Genomic DNA, 12051 nt, shown 5'->3' with positions numbered 1-12051 from the left:
TCATGCAGTGGAACACATCTCCTTCTCATAGAGTTGATCAGGCTGTTGATTGTGGCCTGTGGAATGTTGTCTCACTCCTCTTCAATGGCTGTGTGAAGTTGCTGGATATTGACTGGAACTGGAACACGGTGTCGTACTTGTCGATCCAGAGCATACCAAAGGTGCTTAATGCGTTACATGTCTGGTGAGTATGCAGGCCATGGAAGAACTGGGAAAATTTCAGCTTCCAAGAATTGTGTACAGATCCTTGTGACATGGGGCCATGCAATATCATGCTGAAACATGAGGTGATGACGGCAGATGAATGGCACAACATTGGGCCTCAGGATCTCGTCACGGTGTCTCTGTGCATTCAACTTTCCATCGATAAAATGCAATTGTGTTTGTTGTCCGTAGCTTGTGCCCGTCCATACCATAACCCCACCGCCACAATGGGGCACTGTTCACAATCTTAGCATCAGCAAACCGCTCGCCGACACAATGCCATACATGCTGTCTGCCATCTGCCCTGTACAGTTGAAACTGGGATTAATCTGTGAAGAGAACACTTTTCCAGCATGCCCACGGCCATTGAAGGTGAGCATTTCCCCACTGAAGTCGGTTACGAGACCAAACTGCAGTCAGGACAAGAACCTGTTAAGGACGACGAGGTCGTAGATGAGCTTCCCTGAGACAGTTTGTGCAGAAAGTCTTTGGTTGTGCAAACCCACAGTTTCGTCACCTGTCCAGTAGGCTGTTCTTAGACAATCCTGCAGGTGGAGATTCCAGATGTTGAGGTCCTTGGCTGGTGTGGTTACGCAAGGTCTGCGGTGTTGAGGCCAGTTAGACGTACTGCCAAATTCTCTAAAATGACATTGGAGGTGGCTTAAGGTAGGGAAATTAACATTAAATGATCTGGAAACAGCTCTGATGGACATTACTGCAGTCAGCCTGCCAATTGCACACTCCCTCAAAACTTCAGACATCTGTGGCATTGTGTTGTGACAACTGCACGTTTGAGTGGCCTATTATTGTCCATAGCATAAGGTACATCTCTGTAATGATCATGATGTTTAATCAGCTTCTTGATATGCCACACCTGTCAGGTGGATGGATTATCTTGGCAAAGGAGAAATGCTCACTAACAGGGATGTAAACACATTTGTTCACAACATTTGAGAGAAATAAGCTTTCTTTGCATATGGAAAATGTCTGGTGTCTTATATTTCAGCTCATGACATATGGGACCAACACTTTACATGTTGCATTTCTATTTTTGTTCAGTATACTTTTCATGGTCTTATACTCTGAGAACATTGTCTATTGAAGCTAAATATAATTCATTTGGATATTATATAATATGAAAAATTAATCTCTGAAGTTGCACTGGGTATAAAATGCATATCAGTTTATAAATAAATATATTCATTAGAATCCACTTTGAATCTTTTTGTGTTTAAGTAAGTAGTAATCGTCTGTTACTGACTCGCATCTGGAAAACCCCATGTATGCCTTCGTGGCCTGATGCACCTGTAAGGCGTCTAGGTGTAGCAGGTAAGACAGAGTCAGGGGCAGCACAAAGAGATGAGTAATTCATGTAAATTTACTCAAAACAACAAATATTCCAAGAAGGAAAATAATCAAGCTCACAAATACAGACCAACAAACAAACACGCACAAAACTATGGGGGAACCAGAGGGTTACATAAGGAACATATAATTATGGGAATGGAAACCAGGTGTGTACAATGAAGACAAAACAAATGGAAAATGAAAAGTGGATCGGTGGCGGCTAGAAAACCGGTGACGCCGACCGCCGACCGCTGACCGAACAAGGAGAGGGACGAACTTCAGAGGAAGTCTTGACAGCACCTCTTTTTTTATTTGTATTTTTTTAAATGTTTTTTTTTATTGAATATTAAAACATCTACCTACAGTGAAGCCGCTCAACATTTACATTACATTTAGTCATCTAACAGACTCCCTTCCACAGCGACCCACAAAATCAACCAGGGTCAACGCCCTGCCCAAGGTCACGTCGACAGATCTTCCACCAAGTCAAAACGGGGATGCAAACCAGCGACATATCGGCCACCGGCTCAAGCTCCCAACTGCCAGGCAACCAACCCTCCATGATTTCCCCATTCCCCAATAGCTGCCCCTCAAGCATCCGATACCCCACCGAAAAAAAACTTGCCCTCCATTTTATATTTCATATTTTTAAACTATATCCTCTCTAACTACTAGATTGTAGTAACTGAGGGAGGTGAACACAGCAGTCTTTGAGAAGATACAGCTTGCAGTGACTCAAACCACTCAAGTGGGGACTGCATGGAAGAGCACTAGTAAGCTAGTGACTCAGCCCTCATAACAGGGTCAAAGACAGAGAATCTCAGTGGAGAGAGGGGAACTGGCCAGGCAGAGACAACAAGGGCGGTTCTTCGCTCCAGTGCCTTTCTGTTCATCCTCGCAACCCTGGGCCAGACGACACTCAATCACAGGACCAAGTGAAGAGATGAGTTTTCAGTAAAGACTTAAAGGTCGAGCGTGAGTCTCCGTCTCTCACACGGATAGGCAGACCATTCCATAAAAATTGAGCTCTATAGGAGAAAGCCCTGCCTCCAGCCATTTGCAAGCCTGCATTATGTGACCGTAGCGTACGTGTAGGTATGTACGGCAGGATCAAATCAGAGAGATGGGTAGGAGCAGGTCCATGTAATGCTTTGTAGGTTAGCAGAAAAACCTTGAACTCAGCCATAGCCTTAAGAGGAAGCCAGTGTAGAGAGGCTAGCACTGGTGATATGATCACATTTTTTGGTTCTAGTAAAGATTCTAGCAGCCATGTTTAGCACTAGCCAAAGTTTATTTAGTGCCTTATCTAGGTAGCCGGAAAGTCGAGCACAGCAGTAGTCTAATCGTGAAGTGACAAAAAGCATGGATTAGCTTTTTCAGATAAGTTTCAGATATTTGCAATGTTACGAAGATGGAAAAAAGCTGTCTTTGAAATATTCTTGATATGTTCCTCAAAAGAGAGATCAGTGTAATGCCAAGGTCCTTCACAGTTTTATTTGAGACGACTGTACAATCGTCAAGAATAATTGTCAGATCCAACAGAAGATCTCTTGGTTTCTTGGGACCTAGAAGTAGCATCTCTGTTTTGTCTTTGTTTAAAAGTAAAACATTTGCCGCCATCCACTTTCTTATGTCTGAAACACAGGCTTCCAGGGAGGGCAATTTTGGGGCTTCACCATGTGTCATCAAAATGTACAGCTGTGTATCATCCATACAGCAGTAAAAGTTAACATTATGTTTCCTAATAACATCACCAAGAGGTAAAATATATAATGAAAACAACAGTGGACCTAAGAGAGTAATAGGATACAGCATGTGTCAAAATGATTGATTGATGACAGGTGTCAAAAATATGATTGATTGCTGAACTTATGACCTTCTGACATGTAGTGAATATGTGCATTGTCCCGCCCCCCTGTTCGTGTGGTCATGTGTTAGAGGGTGTGTGTTATTTTGTGGCCCATGCCCCCCTCCACCCCCCCAGTTTTATTTCCCTTACGGTTGTTATCTATGAAGCATGAATGTCTAGGGTTATAGATATCTCTGGGGGCCTCAGTATTATAAATGCCCAGAACAAGCCATTTTTTAAGACCTGAATATTAAACATCTAAAATATGTCTACAAGTGTAATTCTCGGAGTGCTCTGTAGCTCATGTCACGAACCCAACGCCAAAAGCTTGGAGGATATTTTGTTAGAGGCTCCCGAATGTTTTAACGGCTTTATGTGTACAAGCGAGGGCCATATTTCGTACATATTCAACCCCGAGGAATCTACGGTTAAGATATTCACAGACAGCGTGTCCCAACCCTTTTATCGTGCAGAACCCGAGACTTATTCTCCAGCGCTAAGGATGCGAGAATGGTTTAAAATAATGTTATCTTTGTGTCAAATGCAACGTGCCCTGAGTGCTTCAAGGCTGCCAGGATATGCGTTGGAAGAACAAGTCTGTGGACGCCAGGATCTAAAGGCTCTGAGAGTAACTGCCAGGGGGTATACCCCGGACTACCCCTAAGTCATGATGACGCGTGCATGTTTAAATATGTGCCCCCGCCCCGTCCCCCCTGTTCGTGTGGTCATGTGTTAGAGGTTGTTTGAACTTTTGTGACCCATGCTCCCCTCCTCCCCAGTTTTATTTCCCTTACGGTTGTTATCTATGAAGCATGAATGTCTGGGGTTATAGATATCTCTGGGGGCCTCAGTATTATAAATGTCCAGAACATGCCATCTTTAAGACCTGTGTGTGTGTGTGTGTGTGTGTGTGTGTGTGTGTGTGTGTGTGTGTGTGTGTGTGTGTGTGTGTGTGTGTGTGTGTGTGTGTTAGAAACAAGGTCCCTTGGAATTGTGTCCATTTCAGGCTTTAAACAACAATTAAACAGCCATCTAAATAATGTTTCTCAGCCTAGTTTCCTATTTAGTTCTCTTTATATGTACAGGCACAGAGCTTCCAGATGGCTCCAGCCTAAGGATTTTCAGGTCATGTACACACAGGGAGATTAGAACCCCAAAGAAAAGATCCTAAAGGTACTTTCAGATTCAGGTTTATCATGACAGCCGCTTTATGAAAGGCCTTTACTTATGGCTAAACAGCTTCTACACAGTTTATTAATTAATGCTGTGGGATGAAATTAGGTGTTTCTAGGAGGGCTTAAACAAATATACAGTGAAACAAACATGTACACTTTACACACATTTTTATTGACTTTTAAAAAGACCACAGTAACATGACAGAGTAGTATTCGGTAAAAAGCAATACGTGTTAAACATGAGGCACATGAAATCAGGACAGCCTCTTTATGAAAGGCCTTTAACTATGGATAAACAGTTTTTCTACACATCTTATTCATTAATGATGTGGGCATACCCAGGATTTACAGGCAGGACGTTTGATCTACACAGGGAGGGAAAACTTACGGAGTTATGATGGAGAGGGCAAGCGTCTTTGAGTTGGTGAATTCGAAACGGATAAGGGTCTTGTAGCTCCCTTCAGTAACCACGAGCACAACCGTTCCTTGATTTTAACTGGACGGCTTTATTCTGTAGTTTCAGTGAGAATTATCCCCTTCCGTGAGAACTATAAAGTAAATGAAAAATACAGTTAAGCACACTCTTACAACCTTATCTTACGAGTGACTTATTAGCTTGGTATAACTCTGAAGTGCTTACATACATAACAGTTTAACCGGTGTTATAACGGGTTCAGATTAAACACACGAATAAAGGAAAAAATACCTCATTGGCTGCTTATTACAGAAGGGAGGAAATCAAACTTCACACTTATTATTCCTTGCATGAATTCACACTTCATCCTAACATACACGCTTCAACCTTTATGAACTACACCGGATGACATGAAAACTTAGTTAACGCAGCGCAGGGTTGCCTTCCATCCAAAAGTGTGTTGCTACAATAAGGATCCCCGTTACAACAGTATTAGCTACATAGTTCCGCTTGTATTATCATTTCCCCCGCACAGCGGACACATAAACAATTCAAACAAAAGACAACGACATAACCTGTAAGTCTAACTGTCAGTTACAGGTCGGGGCTAACAGGACCCTTTATCTGTAAGAAATAGTAAACATTTTGGAATGTGTTAAAATGTAGGTACTACATCTTTTGAATTAAATCACTGGTTTTAAAAATGTATCTCACGCTTTATAGATAGGGGCAGAGCTAATTTCATATATAGGTTTAGGGGGGTTATTAACTTTATGTAAAACAATATTCACTCAAACAACACCGCTTAGAGCAGCTTGGAGATTATTAGACATGTAAGTGGGGAGCAAAAGAGCGGATTTAACCAACTCTGTACAAACCCCGACAAGGGGTGTGATAACTCTGACGCGTACGTCTAATGATTATTGTAGATGTTTACATCTGAGGGAGTTGACAGTAGGTCAACGAGATGTATAAAGGCAAATTGACATAACGGACCTCAAAAGACCAACAGCCTACTTAATAATATAGAATGCAGAGGTGTGTAATGAACATGTAACCATTATAAAACAAAAAAATGTCTCGAAACAACCCCCTAGTTAGGGACAGAACGTGGAGCATATACTTTAATACAGTTACCACAGCTTTAGCGCAAACCCACAGCCCCGAATATTTAGCTGCCAGGACAGATTAAAAAAGAGATGTGAATAAGTGAATCCCTCCTAATAGATATTTCTGAAGGCTACTGGACATAGGGGGTTGGGAAGCGACTGTTAGACGTAGATTCTCAGAAGCAATTTATAGTCTTCCCTACAATGGTATGTTATAAAGTTTGTAATAATGTACAAAGACCTGCATCCAAGGTTTTTTTTTATTTTTACATAAAACAGAACTCTTAGCTGTAGAGAAACGTTTGAAACCAAGGTGTGCACTATCATGCATAAGGCATGTCGAGATATCAACCGAACAGCGGGGGTTAAACATAGATATCTCTAATCTGCGGCCCCCACACACACACCCCGTTTGCAGACAGAATGTCACGACAGCCCCCTCCTGTTGTTTGAATTCACAGCCTGTGTTCTCTAAACCAGACATACATGGGGTGGGGGGGGGTGTAGCATACATCTCTCAAACTCATTTCGAACTTTTAGATCGTTAGGGACAGAACTATTTTTTAACGTTGTCAGCATTGCTTTAGCGCAAACATAAAGGCCCGAATATTGAGCTGCCAGGACAGATTAAATTAATAATAATAATATTCTGAACGTTGGAACATCTACAACTATTGAAGATGTAAAAAGGGGTTTTCAGAAATACATTTGGTTTGCAGATATGTATTATTATAAAAATAATATAACATTATTATCATAATCTAAAACACTTTAAAGGAGCTCTAATTCAAACATGCAAGGATATATATATATATATATATATACCTGAATCTGAAAGTACCTTTAGGATCTTTTCTTTGGGGTTCTAATCTCCCTGTGTGTACATGACCTGAAAATCCTTAGGCTGGAGCCATCTGGAAGCTCTGTGCCTGTACATATAAAGAGAACTAAATAGGAAACTAGGCTGAGAAACATTATTTAGATGGCTGTTTAATTGTTGTTTAAAGCCTGAAATGGACACAATTCCAAGGGACCTTGTTTCTAACAGATACACACACACACACACACACACACACACACACACACACACACACACACACACACACACACACACACACAGAGGTCTTAAAGATGGCATGTTCTGGACATTTATAATACTGAGGCCCCCAGAGATATCTATAACCCCAGACATTCATGCTTCATAGATAACAACCGTAAGGGAAATAAAACTGGGGAGGAGGGGAGCATGGGTCACAAAAGTTCAAACAACCTCTAACACATGACCACACGAACAGGGGGGACGGGGCGGGGGCACATATTTAAACATGCACGGGGTATACCCCCTGGCAGTTACTCTCAGAGCCATTAGATCCGGGCGTCCACAGACTTGTTCTTCCAACGCATATCCTGGCAGCCTTGAAGCACTCAGGGCACGTTGCATTTGACACAAAGATAACATTATTTTAAACCATTCTCGCATCCTTAGCGCTGGAGAATAAGTCTCGGGTTCTGCACGATAAAAGGGTTGGGACACGCTGTCTGTGAATATCTTAACCGTAGATTCCTCCGGGTTGAATATGTACGAAATATGGCCCTCGCTTGTACACATAAAGCCGTTAAAACATTCGGGAGCCTCTAACAAAATATCCTCCAAGCTTTTGGCGTTGGGTTCGTGACATGAGCTACAGAGCACTCAGAGAATTACACTTGTAGACATATTTTAGATGTTTAATATTCAGGTCTTAAAAAATGGCTTGTTCTGGACATTTATAATACTGAGGCCCCCAGAGATATCTATAACCCTAGACATTCATGCTTCATAGATAACAACCGTAAGGGAAATAAAACTGGGGGGGTGGAGGGGGGCATGGGCCACAAAATAACACACACCCTCTAACACATGACCACACGAACAGGGGGGCGGGACAATGCACATATTCACTACATGTCAGAAGGTCATAAGTTCAGCAATCAATCATATTTTTGACACCTGTCATCAATCAATCATTTTGACACATGCTGTATCCTATTACTCTCTGACCTAAAACCGAACCTTGAGGAAACTTACAATTGATTTGTCAGATGACAAACCATCCACAGAGACAAACTGATATCTTTCCGACAGATAAGATCTAAACCAGGCAAGAACTTGTCCATGTAGACCACTTAGAGTTTCCAATCTCTCCAAAAGAATGTGGTGATCGATGGTGCCAAAAGCAGCACTAATGTCTAGCTGCACGAGGACAGATACAGAGCCTTGGTTTGATGCCATTAAAAGGTCATTTACCACCTTCACAAGTGCAGCCTCAGTGCTGTGATGGGGTCTAAAACCAGACTTAAGTGTTTCATATACATTATTTGTCTTCAGGAAGGCAGTGAGTTGCTGCGCAACAGCTTTTTCTAATAAAAATGAGAAGGAACGGGAGCTTCGTTAGAGCATGGCGCTTGTAACGCCAGGGTAGTGGGTTCGATCCCCGGGACCACCCATACGTAGAATGTATGCACACATGACTGTAAGTCGCTTTGGATAAAAGCGTCTGCTAAATGGCATATATTATTATTATTATTATATTATATTATAGGACAATCGTTTTTGTCATGGTTTGGCTTTTTCAAGAGGCTTTATTACTGCCACTTTTAGTGAGTTTGGTAAACATCCGGTGGATAGGCAGCCATTTATTATGTTCAACATAGGAGGGCCAAGCACACGAAGCAGCTCTTTCAGTAGTTTAGTCGAAGCAGTATGCAGCTTTGAAGGTTCACAGGCCATGACTATTTTCATGAATGTGTAAAGATAGGATTTTTTAAATGTAGTGTCTCCATTGATCCTAGGTCCTGGCAGTGTTGTGCAGACTCAGGACATCTGAGCTTTAGAGAAATACGTAACTTCAAAGAGGAGTCCGTGATTTGCTTTCTAATGATCATGATCTTTTCTTCGAAGAAGTTCATGAATTCATTACTGCTGAAGTGAAAGCCATCCTCTCTTGGGGAATGCTGCTTTTTAGTTAGCTTTGCGACAGTATCAAAAATACATTTTGGAAAAATAGGATGATCGAGCATCAGTGAGGCTTCTTTGATATTGCAAGGTACTGTCTTTCCAAGCTAATCAGAAGAGTTCCGGTTTGGTGGAGCACCATTTCCGTTCCAATATTCTGGAAGCTTGCTTCAGGGCTTGGGTATTCTCTGTATACCAGGGAGCTAATCTCTTGTGACAAATGTTTTTTTTTAGGGGTGCGACTGCATCAAGGGTATTACGCAAGTTTATATTTAGTTCCTCAGTTAGGTGGTTAAACGATTTTGTACTCCAACGTCCTTGGGTAGGTAGAGGGAGACTGGAAAGGCATCTAGGAATCTTTGGGTTGTCCGATAATTCATAGCACATCTTTTGATGATCCTTGGTTGGGGTATAAGCAGATTATTTGTTCTTAACTGACTTGCCTAGTAAAATAAAGGTAAAATAAATAAAATATTTGTTGCGATTGCAAACATAATGAGATGGTGATCCAGTCGATGATGGCTCCGAAAGCCTTTTGGAGTGGATCTGTAGAGTTTTCCATGTGAATATTAAAGTCACTATGCTAGTGACAGACTCCACTAAGCTGGCAGGCTGGATAACAGCCTGCTGCCCAGCCTGTACCCTATGTCATTGTGGCTAGAGGAGTTAGAGCCCTGTCTGATCAGCAGCTACACCTTTCTCCAGTCTCAACATTAACCAGAAGAGCCCAGTAAAACTACTAGGAAATAGTGCAACAGAAACACTGCGGTTCAACAATGGTACAATGGGGCCAAACCAGCTGTCACTTCATAGAAGTGAGTTCCTTAGTCAGTTCCTTAGTTTATAACCAGGGAGAACTGATGAGCTGGGATTTTCTGCCTCTAAACTCTATAACAGAGGCTGAGTCACTGGCTTACTGGTGCTCTTCCATGCCGTCCCTATGAGCGGTGCGTCACTTGAGTGGGTTGAGTCACTGACGTGGTCTTCCTGTCCGGGTCTTCCTGTCCTGTCCGTTATACAATTCAAGGTATTACACAGATTACACGATTCCAAAACCAAACTGCATAGGATATTTCCTGATACATCCCCTGTGTGATAAATGTCAGGCTAGAATAGTGGGGAATAAGGGGGAGGAATAAAATACCCTCTTTCTTTCTACCAGTCCTTGTTTTGTATGTCGTGTTCTGTATTATTTGTTTTGTACCCAGAACTTTGGGTCTTGTTGTTTCTGTCTGCTCTTTTATGTTTAGATAAGAATGGTATACTTGTATTTTATACATATACACCATTCTTGTGTTTGTTCAATAAAAACATAGGATAATGATGGTTGTGGTTTTGGAGACCAAGCTTGACCAGATAGATCAACCAAACTCAAATCGCGGTCCGGGTCTGGACCCAGAGAAGGGTCAATACGGACCGGGCAACATCGCATTCAGTCATATCAAAATGAATACATTATTTTTAGGACAGCTTTCAAAAATCAACTGGGCGTGGCGTTATTTCTAACTCAGCAACTCTCTCTCTCTTGAAGCAACCCTCACCTCTACTAGTTCCCCGTCTGAAATTCAACCCCTCGTTTTACCCAACCACATAAATGCAAATATCCTCTGTGGAACCTCGGGACAAACAGACAGAAAGAGACAAAGACTTGACCACTGTTCAAGTGTTAATATCACAGATGGAAGAAAGAGCTAAGTTAGCAGTATCTTTGTTAATATGACATGTTAAAAAAATACTCAAAGACGAGTGGACGGAAAAGTATGCGTACAAAACCAACGTGCCTGACATGCAGCAAGTCCGTCGTCCTCGTGAAAAGTGGCAACATTAAGCTCTATTATGACACCAATCACATCCCAGATCCACCAAAGTCAATTACCTGACAGCCAAACAACGTGCAAGGGACTGTTCATTGTGGATAACTTTGGTTTAACTGACGCTGAGATGGTAAAATAATTATTGCGTGGAGTTACTGACACTTTGCTTGAATGGAAAATATAAAACTGATCCCACTGTCAGATTCCACAGCAATGAGAACTGAAATATTTGCTGAAGTTTTGACTTAACAACTTGATGAGGCCACTCAAAATGCACCATGTACTTCATTAGATGTGGATGATTCAATGCCCAGCTTGATGACTTCACTGTTGGAAGAGAACTGCTGCTAATCCAGAACCTTCTTGGTCATAAATGTGACAAAATTGTCAGAGGAAGAAAAACAGATTTTCAGATGGGTAGATGTCACATCACTGCAAATGGAGTTGATTGAGCTGCAAGGAAATGTGGCTTTGAAGTAGCAGGCTTATGATTGTGACCCTGCCACCTTCTGGGGAAAGATGGTGCTTGCAGCTGATGTCCCAGTTCTCAAGTAACTGGCACTACACATCCTGACCATGTTCGGCTCCACATACAGCTGTACATCAGCCTTCTCCATATATATACTTTTTTTAATAGTACTTTTTACCCCTTTTTCGTGATATCCAATTGGTAGTTACAGACTTGTCCCGTCACTGCAACATCCTCTGAAACACAAACCCACACAAACCCACCATGCTTGCTTAACCCGGAAGCCAGCTGCACCAATGTGTCGGAGGAAACGCCGTACAGCTGTCAACCGAAGTCAGCGTGCATGTGCTCAGCTGCCACAAGGAGTTGCAAGAGCACTATGGGACAAGCACATCCCAGCCGGCCAAACCCTCCCCTAACATGGACGATGCAGGGCCGATTGTGCACCGCCTTATGGGTCTCCCAGTTGCGACACAGCCCGGGATTGAACCCAGATCTGTAGCGACACCTCTAACACTGTGAAGCAGTGCCTTAGACCGCTGCGCCACTCAGGAGGCCCTCCACAATTAACTTCATTAAAAACAAATACCGCACCAGGCTCACCAGTGTCTCCGAGTTGCTCGCATGCACACCATTTGTGCCAAATTTCAAAGCATTGGTAGGAGACAAAAAGT

This window comes from Oncorhynchus gorbuscha, linkage group LG01 (genome assembly GCF_021184085.1).
Source record: "Oncorhynchus gorbuscha isolate QuinsamMale2020 ecotype Even-year linkage group LG01, OgorEven_v1.0, whole genome shotgun sequence".
Taxonomy (NCBI): domain Eukaryota; kingdom Metazoa; phylum Chordata; class Actinopteri; order Salmoniformes; family Salmonidae; genus Oncorhynchus; species Oncorhynchus gorbuscha.
The sequence above is the reverse complement of the archived record's forward strand: the minus strand, read 5'-3'. Positions refer to the sequence as shown.